The sequence below is a fragment of the Callionymus lyra genome, chromosome 7 (assembly GCF_982586985.1).
Source record: "Callionymus lyra chromosome 7, fCalLyr1.hap1.1, whole genome shotgun sequence".
Taxonomy (NCBI): domain Eukaryota; kingdom Metazoa; phylum Chordata; class Actinopteri; order Syngnathiformes; family Callionymidae; genus Callionymus; species Callionymus lyra.
Window position 1 is genome coordinate 18,805,331 of NC_141824.1, and position 19,070 is coordinate 18,824,400.

Consider the following 19,070-nt stretch of genomic DNA (forward strand, 5'->3'; position numbering starts at 1 on the left):
ACATACACATTTGTAAATTAATGTTAAAACTGGTAAAAGATTTGTACAATTTTTGAAAGGAAATGTACATATTTAAATACATGAAAAAAGGATGTTGTTAAATCATTATACAAATTAAAAAAAATAAAATATACATTAATAAATCATTATACAGTTTTGTAAAAGAAAATGTACATTCGTAAATCATTATACAGATTTAAAAAAGTAAATTTACATTTGTAATCTGTATACAAAATTTTAAATCATAAGTCAAAATAGCAAATAAAAAAAAAGTACATTTGTAAATCATTACAAATTCTTAAAAGAAAATGTACATTTTTAATCACTATAAAGTACTAAAAAGTTTTCATTTGTAAATCAATACACACATTTGAAAAAGAAAATGTACATGTGAATATTTATATACACTTTTCTTAAAGGAAATGTAAATTTGGTATTCATTATACACATTCATAAAAGAAAATGTACATTTGAAAATCATTATACAAATTTGAAATGGAAAACTTACATGTGTCAATCATTATACACGTTTGTAAAAGAAAATGTACATTTATAAATCAATTATACACGTTTGTAAAAGAAAATGTACATTTATAAATCAATTATACACGTTTGTAAAAGGAAACGTACATTTTTAATCTGTATACACATTTATAAATCATAATACAAAATAGCAAATCATTGCACACATTTGTAAAATGTAATGCACATTTATAAAGTAAAATATACACTTGTAAATGTAAATACCCTTTCTGTGTAAATTGAAACTCACATTTGTAAATAACTGTTTTACATTATTAGGCAATTGTGTTTACTTTATATAAATGTCTTGTTTTTGCGTGGCATATTTCCAGTCACGGTGATAATGGATTGTTGGTTGAAAACTGTCACGCAAACGTAACAAGCCTGTTTTCAGAATATAAATTCCAGACATTAACATCCGAGTCAAACACTGTTGGATGTTGGCGCTGGCTGTGGAACACCTTTACAATACTGAAAAGCCCGGAGGTCTTGGGAGCCAATGAGATTGCTGGATTTTACTCATTTACTTAATGTTGTATAAATTAAAATGACACGTCAGACTTTCTCCTCTGGGAAGCAGGAGCTGCTTATAAATGCTCTGATTCCTGATAGATTCTCAAGGTCACTGTAAGAGAACGAGTGTGTCCCCCGGTGTGTGTGTGTGTGTGGGTGTGTGTGTGTGTCTGTGTGTGTCTGTGTGTGTTGGTGTCGCCAGCCGGACCTAATTGGATTCCACGGTCACCAAAGTGATGAGAATTGATCGGGCAGCACGGACAGAAAGTAAGACAGGGGCAGGCGGACGGAGGCGCAGGGACAAGGTCGTGAACCTCGACTCCCGAGCCTGCTTTTGAGAAAAACCTGTTCGACACTGAAAGGAAAAAGAAACAGGGAGTACACACGCAAGATGTCGACTAAGGTTTGGGATTATTTTCAGAGTCATCCGTTTCTTTTTTTTAGAGTTATAGACAAAAATGTTTGTTCATTTTAATGTAACGACTGGAGCTCAGTTGTCTTCGTCTAAAAAGACACTCAAAAACATCTAAACACTTCAATACTGCTTGGTCTGTAACGTCCATCTTGTGTTGAAGCCTCGACGTTAATAATTGTTTTGTAAAACTTTAATAAGAATATGTATTTTAAGTATGTTTGTAGCTGAAGTTATCATTCTCACCGCCATAGTCTTTCCTCATTGAAACACATTGCAAGTGTCAGTACACAAGATTTATGCTGCTAGCCTAACAAATTAACCTAAAAACAAGCTTAAAATATAGACTTGTGTAATTTTTTTCAGAACAATTCCTCTTGTCAAGGCTAGTCAATACAAGATGCACGTTAAATATGAGCAGTACGGAGGGATTTGGATGTTTTTAAGGGTCTTTTTGGACGAAGGTGAAGCTAACCTAGCTGCTAGCCTAGCAACATCTGCTAACAACAAACCAAAAATATAGATTTGTTTATGGTTTCCTGCAAGAATGCGTCTCGTTGAGGCTTTAATACAAGATAGACGTTACGGACGAGCAGTATAGAGGTATTTGGATTTTTTTAAATGTGTCTTTTCGGACGAAGGTGAAGCTAACCTAGCTGCTAGCCTAGCAACATCCGTTAACAACAAACTAAAAATATAGATTTGTTTATGGTTTCCTGGAACAATTCCTCTCGTCGAGGCTTTAATACAAGATAGACGTTACGGATGAGCACTATGGAGGTATTTGGATGTTTTTAAATGTGTCTTTTTGGACGAAGATGAAGCTGGCCTAGCACTTAGCCTAGCAATATCTGCTAAAAAACAACCTTAAAATATAGACTTGTTTAACTATTTTCCGAGCAATTCGTCTCGTCGAGGCTCCAATACAAGATGGACGTTACAGACGAGCAGTATGAAAGTATTTGGAATTTTTTAAGTGTCTTTTTGGACGAAGATGAAGACAACTAAGCTCCAGTCGCTACATTAAAATGAACAAACATTTTTGTCTATAACTCTAGAAAGAAACGGATTACTCTGATAATAATCCCAACCCTTAGTCGACGTGAGGGCGAGTAGAAAATCAGTGAAATTCTGTCACTTCAAGTCCACTCCAGGTTAGGTGGCCTGGATTCACAACCTCATTTATTCCGAGGGATTCAAGTTAAAAGCGCGACAGGAAATCAATGCATGGATTTTTTTTTTTTTTTTTCTGACGACCCAACTTACTTCCTGAAATCTTCGACTGGAGTGTCTGGATGTGGACGCGAGCCTGTGATGGATGAACGTGCTGTCGTTTCCTCCGTCACTTCAGGATTCTTGTCACTCCTCCTCCGTCATCCTGTCATCCGTCAGCCGGCGTCTGCTGCCTTTATTTACGTTCACCAGATGTTTGTTTCCGGCTTGGTTGTTCCTCCGCATCTGTCTTTGACGCCCTCCGTCTTTCCCTCGGCAGGAAATCCTGCGACAGAGGAGACCGACGTTGAGGAGGACCGAACCCATGGAGTCAGGTCTGACCAGATGAAGGACGGCGAGAGAAGAACTGAACCCAGACCTGCAGGTAGGAAGATGATTAGAGGTGAAAGAAGGTTCGTGTTTGTTGCTGTGAGCTCAGGGAAAAGAAACAAAAGTTTGTGGAAAACAACCTGAAGCCTGAAAACAAATGGGTTTGAGGTATCCCTTGTGTTGTCTCTGGGTCAAGGTGACCCGAAGGCACGAAAACAAAAGGGTTTGAGGTATCATTTGTGTGGTCTCTGGGTCAAGTGACACGAAGACCTGAAAACAAATGGGTTTGAGGTATCCCTTGTGTGATCTCTGGGTCAAGGTGACCCAATGGCCTTAAAACAAATGTATTTGAGGTATCCCTTGTGTTGCCTCTGGGTCAAGGTGACCCGAAGGCACGAAAACAAATGTCTTTGAGCTATCCCTTGTGTTGTCTCTGGGTCAAAGTGACCAGGAGGCCTGAAAACAAATGTATTTGAGGTATCCCTTGTGTTGTCTCTGGGTCAAGGTGACCCGAAGACACGAAAACAAATGTCTTTGAGCTATCCCTTGTGTTGTCTCTCGGTCAAGGTGACCCGAAGGCCTGAAAACAAATGTCTTTGAGTTATCCCTTGTGTTTTCTCTGGGTAACAGTGACCCGAAGGCCTGAAAACAAACGTACCCCTTGTGTCACTTATTTGTTTTCGGCCCTCTGGGTCACCTTGACCCTGAGATAACCAAAGGGTTTAGAAATTAGAAAATATATAAACTAAAGGCTGCAAAAAACAATTAAAAATATGATTTATCATATTATTTTAGGTATATTTAAGAAAAGTAAGATTCAGAGAAAAGCCAACATTTGTAAAAAAAAAAAATCTAAATCAAGCTTCCAACGGCAAATACTTCAGCAGAAAGTCAAAGACCAAATAAAGTAAATGAATACAAACATTGTACAAGAAAATAAACTTGTGGGGAGAAATTTGAAATTCAATTTAAATTTGGATCAATGGAAGGAAATAATAATATAAATAAACACCTTTGTTGGGACATATTCTCTCTCTAATAAGAGAGCAAAGAAACAGCAAGAAAAAATAATTGAAATGATTAAATAAGATGATTAATTGTGATTTAAATCCAGTGTTTCATAAATGAACATCCATCCCTTTAAAACTGTTTATATCTTCACCCAAAACATTTGGTCAGCGTGTGCAGAAGGTTTAAAATTGGAGCTCAAGATAACAGAATCACTGAACAGATTTATTTGCCCGGGGAAGACTTTAACTTTCATTCAAACTCATTGAAGAAGTGGGACACTGCCCCAAACATCTTATAATTAGTGTGTGTATATGTGTGTGTGTGTGTGCGCGTGTGTGTGTTTGTGTTTGTGTTTGTGTGGGTTCACATTAGCCTGCATCTAGAGCTAATGTTGCCGCCTTAATAGCCACATTAGTTTCTCCCGGCGAGTGAGTCGTTTACAGCGAAGGGAAAATGGCTTCGTTTGCTCACGCTGGATCTCATTACACACACACACTTCACACACACACACACACACACACACACACACACACACACACACAAACTGCATCACAATTTCAAACCCATGGCCGCAAAATGCAAATGTTCTAATCGCTTCATCTCGTCTTCTGCCACTGATCTTGTTTGTTTCTGAGTTTGAATTCAAGCAGCAGGATTAGGATGAAGAAAACGAATTCAGACAGAAACACAATCATCTAACTTAAGAGCGAAAAGTTACAAGAACAAAGTTCACCTAAAGAAAACAAACGGAGTGCGTCTGAGGTTTCTGATTCTCGAAGATTGCAAATTAAAACAGCGTTGGAGACTGATTAAATCAGTGTCTGCTGTTTCTTGGTTTTTCACGGAGCGTTTGAATTGACGTAAACAGCTATTTACCTAATACACTTCACGTTGTTCAGAGGTCAGCAGGTGGCGCCATCAAAATGACGTGACGTTTCACACAAAGGAAAATATAGTTCTAATAATTCGAGTGAACTCTGAAAATAATGACACTGCTTCATTAATCAGACAATCACTAAATAAATATTTATTTTTATTAAATATATACAAAATGGCTTACCTCCTAATTCTTACCTTCTATTACATTTGGTGCCGCGGCCCCAACCTTTAAAACCACCGACGGATAACAAATGGAAAAAAAAATCCGCTCTCCATCTTTCAACAGTTCTTTTTATTTTTTATACCCATCTGAATTATTATTTTCTGAGCTCTTGATGGTCGCTTATAAATGACACAATAGCAAGTTAAAATATGTGCTGTCAGAGTTGAAAGTTTTGTTACACAAATACAACCTAACTGTATAAAAAATGTTCACGTAGAAATGAACATTCATGAGAAACAAGTTATTTATTTAGAATATTAAGTATTTGTCTGTGTCAGTTGTAAATGACTCTTTACTGGAAGAAGCCGGAATTTGAAAAAAAAAACACGAAAAAATCTGTTTTCTAAGAAGCTTCCGTTCAACGTGATTCTGAGAAATCTATCCGTCCATCTCACTTGAGGTTTACCAGATTCAAGTTTTTAGTTGCATAACATTAATCAGACAATCACTAAAAAAAATATATAGTATTTATTTTTATTAAATATATACAAAACGCCATTCTTACCTTCTCTTTAATTTGGTGCCGCGGCCCCCACCTTTAAAACCACTGACATATAAAAAAAGGGAAAAAAAACATCCGCTCTCCATCTTTCAACAGTTCTTTTTATTTTTAATACCCATCTGAATTATCCGTCCATCTCACTTGAGATTTACCAGATTAAAGTTTTTAGTTACATAACATTAACATTTTCAGCCATAAAAAACAACTGAATACAAGTTAAAAATTACGACTTGATTCAGAATGAAATTTCTCGGTCCAATCAATCTTTGGAGTACGATAAAAGTTTTTAAAACTTGACCTATGCGTCTATTAAAAATAAGATTTTTTTTGAATGAATGAATCTATGAATCACCGTGTCATCAGAGTCCCCGCTCATGTTCCTGTCAAACTTTGATATTTATTGTCACATTTAAATGTCAGCCACCTCCGTCGAGCAGCTCTTCGTCGTTTTTTTTTTCCCGCCGACGTCGGCAGAACCGCGGCGCTGAGTCGTGTTTCAGGATAAGGGTTTCGGTTCTGAAAGTGCCGAGTCAGCGGTGAAACACATCTGATGATAGAGGAGAAAATAAACGCTCGCCCTGAACGGACCCCGATGTCCCGAGTTGTCGTAACAGTCGCTGATGAGAAAAAGAAGACGAGGTTCGAAATGTCGATCGACGGATGGCATCGAGAGGGGGATGGATGAATACGAGCGATGGATTTTTCGGGAACGAGATTTATTTTTATCATGTAAATCATTATTTAATTAAAACATGGTTGGCTGGTTCGGATCCAACAAGCGGAGCAACGTTCCTTGTTTGTTTTTGTTAAGAATTAGTTTTGTAGTTTTATGTATTCCATGGATTTATGACTGAGCAGATGCAAACTTGGCTTCCACCTTCTTCTGCAGCTTCTTTCTTTCTTTATCTCGTTGGAAAAAGTAATTTTCTAATTAGTGCCTGCAGTGTTTGTGTTCAAGAAGCATTGTGTGTCTGTGTGTGTGTGTGTGTCTGTTTCATCTGTTTCTCAATGATATTCTCATTATTCTTTGCCAAAAATGTATTTCCTTGGAATTTGTTCACGGTTTAATTAGTGACGCTTCTCGACAACGTTTTTTTGGGGGGTTTTTTAACAGCAATTTCTGAATGACAGTGTGTGTTTGTGTTTGCATAAACAATTAAACTCGGAGTTCTTCAGTCATCCTCAATTTGAGTCGTGGTCCAAATGAGACACAATTAAACGAGAAAAACAAAACAGGCCGGCGTTGTTGGTCTTGTCCTGGAAAAGTAGCCGAGTCATCACTTTTATTCGGCGTTTATGTCATTTAATATTCGATTTATTACTCAAGACCAATCTCCGAGTGATTGAATGAGAGTGGGTTCCTCTGAGGAGGTCACATCCTGGTTGTGACGTTAACGCCTCAGAAGGGGTTTGCGTTTGTTTTCCCTCCTTCACGGAGAGCGTCGGATCTGAAGCCCAAAGCACTTGATCAGACTCTTCCGGCCCAGACCCGGGAAAAGACCCGGCAGGGAAATTGAACACCATAAGTCACCTTGATGGGCCGACCGGGGTGATGCGGTGTCGTGGCCCGACAGGTAATGCCCTGGCGAGCTGCAGGAGACGAGATGTATGACACCGGAGCCACCTCGGAGAGAGAGTCGTGACGGTGACCACCGAAGAAATGAAAACATTGTTGTCACGACTGCAACTATACAAGAATCTTCTGAGTGAACTTGTGGTATCCCTTATGTTATCTCTGGGTCATGGTGACCCAAAGGCCCAAAAAAAACGTCTTTGTGGTAACTGTTGTGTTTTCTCTGGGTCAAGGCGACCCGGTGGCCCGACAATAAATGTGTTTGTGTTATCCCTTGTGTTATCTCTGGGTCAAGGTGACCCAAAGGCCCCAAAAAAACGTCTTTGTGGTAACTGTTGTGTTTTCTCTGAGTCAAGGCGACCCGGTGGCCCGACAACAAATGTGTTTGTGGTATCCCTTGTGTTATCTCTGGGTCAAGGTGACCCAAAGGCCCAAAAACAAACATCTTTGTGGTAAATGTTGTGCTTTCTCTGGGTCAAGGTGACCCAAAGGCCTAAAAAAAAACGTCTTTGTGGTAACTGTTGTGCTTTCTCTGGGTCAAGGCGACCCGGTGGTCCGACAACAAATGTGTTTGTGGTATCCCTTGTGTTATCTCTGGGTCAAGGTGACCCAAAGGCCCCAAAAAAACGTCTTTGTGGTAACTGTTGTGTTTTCTCTGAGTCAAGGCGACCCGGTGGCCCGACAACAAATGTGTTTGTGGTATCCCTTGTGTTATCTCTGGGTCAAGGTTACCCAAAGGCCCAAAAACAAACATCTTTGTGGTAAATGTTGTGCTTTCTCTGGGTCAAGGTGACCAGGTGGGCCACAAATAAATGTTTTTATGGTATCCTTTGTGTTATCTCTGGGTCATGGTGACCCAAAGGCCCAAAAAAAACGTCTTTGTGGTAACTGTTGTGTTTTCTCTGAGTCAAGGCGACCCGGTGGCCCGACAATAAATGTGTTTGTGTTATCCCTTGTGTTATCTCTGGGTCAAGGTGACCCAAAGGCCCAAAAACAAACATCTTTGTGGTAAATGATGTGCTTTCTCTGGGTCAAGGTGACCCAAAGGCCTAAAAAAACGTCTTTGTGGTAACTGTTGTGCTTTCTCTGGGTCAAGGTGACCAGGTGGGCCAAAAATAAATGTTTTTGTGGTATCCTTTGTGTTATCTCTGGGTCAAGGTGACCAAAAAGCCCCAAAACAATCGTCTTTATGGTAACTGATGTGTTTTCTCTGGGTTAAGGTGACCAGGTGGCCCGAAAACAAATGTTTTTGTGGTATCCCTTGTGTTATCTCAGGAACAAGGTGACAGTATGGTCCGAAAACAAATGTGTTAGTGGTATCACATGTGTTATCTCTGGGTCAGGGTTACCCGGTGGCCCGGAAAAACAAATGTGTTCGTGGTATCATTTGTTATTTATGGGTCAAGGTGACCATAGAGGCCTGAAAAAAAATGTGTTTGTGGTATCACTTGTGTTATCTCTGAGTCAAGGAGACCCAGGGGCCTGAAAACAAATGTGTTTTTTGTATCCATTGTGTTATCTCTGGGTCAAGGTGACCTGTGGCCGAAAAAAAATGTCTTTGTGGTAACTGTTTTGTTTTCTCTGGGTCAAGGTGACCCGGCGGCCCAAAAACTAATGTGTTTGTAGTATCCCTTGCATTATCTCTGGGTCAAGGTGACCCGGTGGCCCGAAAACAAATGTATTTGTGGTAACCCTTGTATTGTCTCTGGGCCAAAGTGGCTTACATAAATACATATCTTGAAAGTCGTGTTGTTTTTAGGCCTCCGGGTTAATATGACCCAGAGATAACTAGAAGGTTTAAAAAAGCCAAATAAAAAATGCTTCACTGGAACTTTTGCCAGCCGCAGGTCTCCTCATCTACACTCTTGAGCGGCAGCCAACAGGCTTTTCCTCGATTCAGTTCCTCTTCTTTATTTAGACGACAAGAAATTAAAGTGTCTTCAGCGTCCACAGAGATTATCGTAAAGTGCGTGCCGGAGTTAATGAGCAACAGAAGGAGATTGGGAGTTTGATCCGAGTTTCGGGCCAATAGCTGGTTTGGTTTAAACGGAGCTGGTACCGTCCAGGAGATGATTCCAGAGCAACAGCTGCCTGTGATGAGAACATTTGTTCATTAAAAGTTTCATTTAAACCCAAGCGGAGATTTTATCATCCGCGCCGGCTTGTTTTTCGTTTACTCGTTAAAACTTTCATCAGTGGTGGAATTTCTTTGCTCCTTCAGCTGATGGACCAGAACCGAAAAAGGAATCATGAATTTCAAAGTGAATTAACAGTAAGAAAGAGAAAAAAACACTTTGAAAAACTATGGTTGAAGCCATGAGCGCATTACATACCTCCCAACTTCATAGTACTTTAGTTCTCGACCTCAAACAACAGTTGATGCTAACTCATACTTGTTAAGTCTCAAAAAATAAAATATGATTTAATGTCTTTTCGTTAAGATCAATAATTTTCAATCTATTTTTCTATCCTGTTTCATGACCGTAGCCATTAGCTACTAGCTAAATGATTAATCCGACTAAAGATCCAAATGTATCTGGACCTTGGTTTTGGATTCCTGCAGGGAAAATCACATCTGTATTTAATTTGAAATGCAACTTGAATTTGACGTTTAAAAAATTAAAGGTAGAACATTGAAATCAGTTCACTTGAGCAATACATTTGAAAAGCGACGTGTGTTTTCTGACTGTTGTTATGAAGAACGTAAATATCAATTGTATAATGTTTTTGTTAACACTTTAAAAAGGCATATTAACTATTAATAATCTACTTATTCACATGTGCAAATTGGCCACTTATTAACCATTATAAATCACTAACTCACCTTGTTCATTGAGAATATATACTCGACCCTTAATAGCACGTTATTATTTTTTTTTATTAGTTTATTTTATTCTGAACAACAGCTTAAAGTAATTACTGAGTAATAACAGGAAATAAAGAAGTCTCGCTCGGAGTCGACTGTATCCTCTCGTCCTCAGTCATTGCAGGATTTCAATGACGAAATAACTGCTGCCACATCTAGCGGCTGCCAGTAGAATTGAAACACGAAAATGACAAAAGACAGTGAATATTTGCATGTTATTGTGTAGAATAATATGAATTGTTTAATTAAATTCACACTTTACGGAAATTTCGATTAAAGAACCATGATAAAAATAAAGCATGATTTTATAGCCAATACTTTTAAGAAACAACGTAAATTGACAGTGCTTTTGAACAGTATAGAGAAAAAATATATATAGTTTAAGTGTATTAATAAATCTTAAACCTCTTTTTGGAGTCGTTCCAACTCGACAAACCTGGTGATAAAATATTTGATATTTGAAGGTGTTGTGTGTTCTTCTATTGTGGGTGTGCGAGTGAGTTGGGGAAAACTACTTTGTTTTACTCCAGTGGAAAAATACATCTTGACGTATTCACTGTGAAATACAATATGATTATGTTGCCACTTAAGAATAGAAAACATGTTTACAATTACAAATACATATTTTAAAGTATTAAAGGTTAATATGTTTATAGTTGTGCTTTTTTTCTTCTTTAAAATAGACGGTATCAAAAATAGTGGATTGCTTGCATGGTACTTACACCTAACTAAATAAATAAAGTGAAGGTAGTTATCATCAAAATGTATCTTTAATTACTTATTTATTTCCTGTTAATAATCAGTAAATAAGGTGAAGTTCAGAGTGAACTTTTAATGCTATGCTATTAGGTTCCTCAGAACTTTTTTAAACTTCTAACATTGCAAACAGTAAAAATCCAGATAAACCTTTTAAGTGATCAAAACCAAAGTGATTTAGAGCATTTAGTTCTGTTATTGAGCTAATGGCTACAGACGAACTTGGTGACACTTTAGGATGGGGAACATACAGTATAGCGATGGTCTGATGAAGCTTCATGAAGCAGTGTCATTATTTTCATAGTCCACTAGATGGCGGTCTCTGCACTTTGTTTTGAACAACTGTTCTAATGAAACATAATAATAATAATAATAATTGATAGGTTTTGTATAGCGCTTTTTTGGAGGTCACTCAAAGACGCTTTACATTGCATAGAATATAAAGAAAAGAAAAGAAAAAACACGAAAACAAATTCAAAATAAGGTCAGGTATGGTATGGGTGGAGTCAGGGGTCGTATGCTTTCTTGAAGAGGTGAGTTTTGAGTTGGCTTTTGAATGAGTTTATGGAGTCTGAGTTTCGGATGTTTGGGGGGAGGGAGTGCCAGAGGGTTGGGGCAGAAATGGCAAAACATCATTCATTAAACTGATGGCGCCACCTACTGACCTCTTAAACAACATGACACTTTGTCATGAAGCTTCATCAGACCATCGCTATACTGTATTTTCCCCATTCTGTGTCACCAAGTTTGTCTGTAGCCATTAGCACCATAACACAGCTAAATGGTATAACTTTGGTTTTGATCACTTAAAAGGTTTATCTGCATCTTTACTGGAGTTTGCAACGTTAGTAGCTCAAAAGATGCTCAAAAAGCATCGACTATTCCAGGTTGGATATCTGAGGAACTGCTATTGAAACTTAAAAGTACCATCCAGAAGGTCAAGTAGACTTTACTTAGTTTCCTCTCTAATTTCTTATTCATTTCCTACCTCCTTCTTCCCTTCCTACGTCTGCTCCTCGTCTTCCTTCTCTTCCTCCCGGAGTTTTCACAGAAGCAGCTCGCAGACCGCAGATAAGTCTGAAGCTTTGTAAGCTTATATATCTCCGCACACAGGCTGGTTTTCCCTTTGTTTGGTTCAAAGCGTGTTCATATCAAACCAAGAAGCCAGAAGCTACAGGACCCCAGATGTCTCCCACCATCACCCTGTGTTTATGTGGGCCTCCTGCTTTCATGCAAGCAAAACAAATATTCCAGTAATAGTTGCAGGAAAAAAATAAATAAATCTGCTCTCCAAAAACCTTCATTATGGTGACGTTGAAAAAAAAAAAATGTAATCCTCTGAGGCCTATCAGAGCTCAGCACAGTCGAGGGAGCCCTGATCCAAATGTGCTCTTGCACTCTGGGTAATCTCCCGGGGACAACTTTCCCTTCAGTGGTTGGAAATCGGAGTAAAATCATGCGAGCAGGTGTGTCGTGTTCAAGAACTGCTGCACTTCTGGTGTGTGTGTGTGTGTGTGGGGGGGGGGGGTTGGGGGTCATGAAAGGCTGCAATGTTAACCACAGCTTGTCCCGTGTGGGGTGAAGCGAGAACACACATCCGTGAAATAGAAACCATTTCATTACTATTACATTACTTACATTACACTCTTTATAACACTTTCCTTTACCTCATTACAAGTCAAAAAAGCTAGTCAAAAAGTACTGAGATCCTCTTAAGAGTGCACTTAACCCTTGTGTTATCTCAGGGTCAACGTGACCCGAAGGCATGTAAGCGATTTTGTTTTTGGTATCCGACAAACACATCGGTCAAACTGTCAAACTGAGCCTGAGAAACCTGGGTGTTGTATTTGACAAAGACATGTCTCTCGTTCAACACTGCAGAAAACTGACCAAAAACTGAGAAAAATCTCTAAACTAAGGGAAATTATGTCACAACATGATCTGGAGCTTATAATCATGTGTTTGTGACTTCTTGTTAAGACTATTGTAATAGTTTATTTTCATGTCTAAACAAGAAGGATCTGTCTCGCCTGCACAAAACTCTGCAGCAAGAATTCTCACCGGCTCTAGTAGAAGAACTCACATTTCTCCGATCCTTAAAACTCTTCACTGGCTTCCAGTTTCTTTCAGGATCAACTTCTGTTCTTACTTACTAAATTCTGGTTCTTACTTTCAGATCTATTCATGGTCAGGCTCCTCCTTACATCAGTGATCTGATCCAACCTTACACCCCAGCTCGGGCTCTGAGGTCTTTGGATCAGAATCTACTGATGGTTCCTTGCACACGCCTTCCAACAATCCTTCCAAGGTTGTTGCTCTGTGTGTGTGACCCTGGTCACTTTACAAGACCAACACCAATCACTGTATTGGACCATCTCAGAAGACACTACCGTAGAACGTTCACATGATACCTTTCAAGCTAAGCTTTTTTTTAGCGACGACTCCGGTTTCATCCGTCGCTTCGATACAACGGCACGACGATCCGCGCACAGATTAGACACCGAATCCAGGATGTCATCTTCACGTCACGGCTCTCACACGGACGGCTCTTCAGCGGCAAAATTTAAAAAAAAACCCTGAATATTTAAACGTGACAGCCGACAAAGACTTGCGTCCTGATTTGTCTTGATATTGATTGCGGGACCCCCACCACCACCAACACCCCCCCCCCCCCGCGCCCTCCATCTAGTTATCTCTCCATCCATCCATGGGTTTGCTGTTCCGCCCTGCTTCCCGTGTTTACATTTGTGGCGACGGCGCGACATAAATCAGACACGTCGTCAGCGTGAACTCTGATTGCTTCCTCCGACACTCCTGTCAGTCACAATTCATCAATTTACCCGTTTCCCTCCCCGCCCTCGCTCTCCATCTACATATGCTGAAGGAAATGTGATACGGGCGCCGGCGCCGGGTTTGATGGTGATGGCGACAATGTTTCTGACAGTCGTTATTTAAATATGATACTTTCGACGCCCCCTCCCCCCCCCTCCTTCCATCCTATCTTTCGTTGATTAACGTAGAGCCTGATATCATCGTTATACTCTCCTTATGTGGAAAATTGCCACCGTATCTTCTTTCTAATCTGGCTGAGTTTGCCGCGAGTAAATCCGCTCGTCCCTCGGCTGTCGCCTCCACTTTATTTATGTGCTTTTATTACAACGTATTTTCCTAGCGATGCGTTTGGGGATCGGTGTTTAGCTCGACCGCATGAACGTGTGTGATGGATCTCACCTCGCTTCCTGGACGTCGTCTGTAGGTCTCTCGCTTTTAAGCGAAGCCTCACCTTTTGGCTCAGCTCTTCTTTTTTTTTTTTCTCTCCAGGTGACAGATTTCTTCTCATATCTTAATTAATTCACAATGTGACGCTTTCTTAGTTCTCAGCATCGATTTATTTTGTCTGGATGATCTTGTTTGCACCAGTTTGCTTAAGAAGAACCTCATCTTTGTATCCAGGAAAGAAGGTCGTCCACGATCAATAATGAAAAACTTCTCCTGGTGAACTTCAAACAGAACCATTGAGCAGCAAAACATGTTGTTTGACTTTCAGTTGTCGACTGGTTCACTTTAATGTTATATGAGTTGTGTGTGTACCTATGTTGACGTGTGTGTGTGCACGTGTGTGTACCTGTGTTTAAGTGTGTGTGCACGTGTGTGTACCTGTGTTTGCGTGTGTGTGTGTGCACGTGTGTGTACCTGTGTTGATGTGTGTGCGTGAACGTGTGTACCTGTGTTGACGTGTGTGTGTACATGTGTGTGCATGTGTGTGTATGTGTGTGTACATATGTGTACATTTGTATGTGTGTGTTTGTACATGTGTGTGTGTATGTGTGTGTACATATGTGTACATTTGTATGTGTGTGTTTGTACATGTGTGTGCGCGTGTGTATACATATGTGTACATTTGTATGTGTGTGTTTGTACATGTGTGTGCATGTGTGTGTATGTGTGTGTATGTGTGTGTACATATGTGTACATTTGTATGTGTGTGTTTGTACATGTGTGTGCATGTGTGTGTATGTGTGTGTTTGTACATGTGTGTGCATGTGTGTGTACATATGTGTACATTTGTATGTGTGTGTTTGTGCATGTGTGTGCATGTGTGTGTACATTTGTATGTGTGTGTTTGTACATGTGTGTGCATTTGTGCATGTGTGTACGTGTGTGTGCCAGTGTGCATGTGTGTGTATGTGTATTGGGTGTGAGTATGTGTACACGTGTACATGTTAGCATGTGTGTGTAAGTGTGTACATTTGTGTGCACACATGTATGTGTAGAAGTGTGTACGTGTGTGCGTGTGTTTGCGCAGATGTGTATGCAGATGTCGGGTTTTTGTACATGTGTACGTGTGTTCACTAGTTGGGTGTGCATGTGTACAGGTGAGTGTACGTATTTTTCGTGTGTGTTTGTGTCATGTGTGTATGCCAGTGTGTGTGTGCATGTGTGTACATGTGTGTGGTGTGAGTTTGTGTAGACGTGTCTGCATGTGTGTGCACACGTGTCCGTGTGTGCAGATGTTTGGTGTGTGTGTGTGTGTGTACGTGTGTGTGTTTGCGTGTATGCAGGTGTTGGGTGTGCGTTTGTGTACATGTGTGCACGTGTGTACGTGTGTGTTTGTTAGTGTACTGGACTGTTTTCCTTGAAATGTCCTTTGATTCATCTTTTCAGTGAACTTGACTAACTGTACGCAGACTAAAGATGCAGCTCGAGGACACTATCGTCCCGACAGACGGCGGCAGGAGTTCATCCTCGTGCTTTCACTTGGATTCCGTTATTAAACCTCCGGCCACGTAGAATGGATCACCCCAACGCGCTGAAGCTGCATTTCCCCGGGTTTCTCCGCGAATCGTGCAGCGATTGAAGAAACCATTTAAAAGTGACTAATGGTCGTGTTCGGATCGCGCCGCTCGCTTCACGTGTTTGTTTGTAGATCTTAATGAAATACCTTTGGCTGCGAGCTTGTGGGAAATATATCAGGGCCGTTGAGAGAAACATTTATCCAATAGGAGACAAATCTGGCCTCATTGGCTGCAGCTTAGAAGCGGGTCGGAACCGAGGTCCGGCTAGAAACATAATTTGGACATTTTGTCTTCGTGAGGCTCGATAAAATGTCCGACTTAGACTTTGGATTTGCAATTCCAGATATGAGTTGTGTACTACTGTGGTTCTTGATTGGGGAAAGAGTTCTTGGGTTCAATATGTAGGTGACATTTTAAAAGATTGAAATCTTTTGCGACAGATCTTTGAGATTTAAAATGATATATTTCTACTAAACACCAGCTTTAGCATCTTGTCTGAAAATAGATTTTATTTGTATTAAAGGTATATTTGTCCAGTTTTGTATCTTCTGTGTATTAATGTGTGTATGTGTGTATGTGTACCTGTGTGCATGTGTATGTATGTATTTGTGTGTGTGTACATGCGTTTGTGTGTGTGTGTGTACTTGTTTTTACATGTGTGTTTTTTAATGTGTTTGTGCTTGTGCATATGTGTTCATGTACCTGTGTACATGTGTGTATGTGTGTGTGACTGTTTGTCTCTGTACGGGTGTGTGCATTTGTGTATATGTGTACATTAGTGTGAGTATGTGTGTGTATGTAGGTGTGTGCACGTGTGTTTTCTGTACATGTGTTTGTGAACATGTGTGTGTACTTGTGTGTATGTGTTTTTACATATAGGCATGTGTGTGTATGTGTGCTTGTGTGTTTTTGAGTGTGTGCTTTTCTCTGTATGTATGTGTGTTCGTGTACCTGTGTGCATGCGTGTATTTGTGTGTGACTGTGTACGTCTCTGTACGTCTTTGTGCATTTGTGTAAGTGTGTACGTGCGTGTGCACGTGTCGATAGTGTGAGTGTGTTTGTGTGTGTGTACGTGCGTTTCATAGATTTAAACAAATATTCTACCAAACACTGGTGCTGTGTTTCAAATCGTGCACTTCTCTAAGTGTACTGTAAGAGTGCATGTGTGTGTGAGTGTCTATGGGTGTGCATATGTGTGTGTGTACATGCGTGTGTTTGTGTACCTGTGTGTAATAACTTGATAACTGTCTTACAGTGCACTTAGAGAAGTGCGCGATTTTGAGACACAGCACATTTCAACAAGGTAGTACTGTCTCGAAATCAAACTCTGCCGCTACACACACTTACACACACTTACAGGAAATGACTCGACAACTTCTTCTTCTACTACTTTTTAACGCTGATTGCAACCGGCCGTTGGAACTCTATCGTCGACAGCGCTTTTCGCCAATCGATACAAGTTATTAAGTTGTGTTTGATTGTGTCATTTTTTTTCCTGTGGTAACATTTGTGTGTATTTTAGACATTTACGCCGGTACCTGCTGGATTCAATTTCTTTGTCCGTTTGAGTGCGCCAATTGAGTGTGCATAGCGCACTACATTATCGCACACTGCTCAATGTGAAGGCACTCAAAATGTTAGTGCAGAAGTGCTTTGGCATTTAGTTAGAAAGTTTGTCTGACAAGGGATTCTATTTTAACTAAAGGTATTTTTGTCTAGTTGTGTATTTCCAGAAATCAAGAAGTAAAATTGTGTTTCTTATCTTGAAAAAGATTTAAAGAAATACACTAAAATAACCTGTAGTAGTGTGTAGTCGTAGGTAAAGTTATCAGGGGGTCTTAAAAACTCGCTGATTCACGAGTCATCGGAAAAAAACTGTGGGAGGAAACCGGAACCGCAGTCAGAAAATGTCACACTCTTTTTTTTATTTATTTTTTTATTATTATTAAAGATTTAGATCTGCTGCTGTGGACGCGCACACGGCGATGACGCTGTTGTTTACATCCTTCCTGGCTCGTCTGGTGGAGCTGCAGGAAGGACGGAGCTGGACGCAAGAAAAAAAATCATTCGCAATGTGTGCATGATGGGAGGTGGGTGTGAGACGGGCGAGTGGAGAGACAGACAGGCGAATGGATGGAGAGATAACAGGCGGTGATGATGAAAGATGGCGAGCCGAGAGGACAGAAGGGGAGGGATTCTGGGAATAATACTGGCCTGTTCCATTCAATATTTTAACAGATGGCCTCCACACACACACACACACACACACACACACACACACGTGCACACACACCAGCACTCACGCTGTCTTCAGCAAAATAAGCCACAGACAGGCCAGAGCAGTGGGATCTACTTCAGGAGGACATTCTGAAATCCTGTTGCTTGTGTGTGTGTGTGTGTGTGTGTGTGGACATATGTGTACATGTGTGTGCTCTACGTATATGTGTGCGTGTGTGTGTGTACCTGTGTGTCTGTGTGTGCATGTTTGTGTCTGATTATGTGTAGATGTACAAGTGTGTCCTTGTGTGTACGTGTACATATGTGCGTTTGTGTATGTGAGTACATACGTTTGTGTGCGTGCATGTATGTGCGTTTGTGTATGTGCATGTATGTGCGTTTGTGTATGTGAGTACGTACGTTTGTGTGCGTGCATATGTGTTCGTTTGTGTATGTGAGTACATACGTTTGTGTGCGTGCATGTATGTGCGTTTGTGTATGTGCATGTATGTGCGTTTGTGTATGTGAGTACATACGTTTGTGTATGTGCATGTATGTGCGTTTGTGTATGTGAGTACGTACGTTTGTGTGCGTGCATATGTGTTCGTTTGTGTATGTGAGTACATACGTTTGTGTGCGTGCATGTATGTGCGTTTGTGTATGTGCATGTATGTGCGTTTGTGTATGTGAGTACATACGTTTGTGTGCGTGCATGTATGTGCGTTTATGTATGTGCGTGTATGTGCGTTTGTGTATGTGAGTACATACGTTTGTGTGCGTGCATGTATGTGCGTTTGTGTATGTGCATATGTGTGCGTTTGTGTATGTGAGTACATACGTTTGTGTGCGTGCATGTGTGTGCGTTTGTGTATGTGAGTACATACGTTTGTGTACGTGCATGTATGTGCGTTTGTGTATGTGCATGTATGTGCGTTTGTGTATGTGAGTACATACGTTTGTGTGCGTGCATGTGTGTGCGTTTGTGTATGTGAGTACATACGTTTGTGTGCGTGCATGTATGTGCGTTTGTGTATGTGAGTACGTACGTTTGTGTGCGTGCATGTATGTGCGTTTGTGTATGTGAGTACGTACGTTTGTGTGCATGCATGTGTGTGCGTTTGTGTATGTGAGTAAGTACGTTTATGTGTGTGTGTTTGTGTATGTGAGTACGTGAGTGTGTGTCAGTGTGTGTGTTAGTGTCTTCGTTTTTGTATGTGAGTATGTAAGTGTGTGTGCGTGTGTGTGTGTGTGTGTGTGT

General features: G+C 40.3%; 1 protein-coding gene across 1 annotated transcript in view; it reads left to right on the forward strand.

Annotated features, from left to right (window-relative positions):
* Positions 1-19,070, forward strand: part of LOC148075292 (leucine-rich repeat and fibronectin type III domain-containing protein 1-like protein) — a 238,486-nt gene that overhangs the window by 104,843 nt on the left and 114,573 nt on the right. Inside the window, exon 4 of the mRNA XM_087795959.1 lies at positions 2,940-3,044. The gene's annotated coding sequence lies outside the window, so the exon portion shown is untranslated. The remainder of the gene's footprint in view (positions 1-2,939; positions 3,045-19,070) is intronic.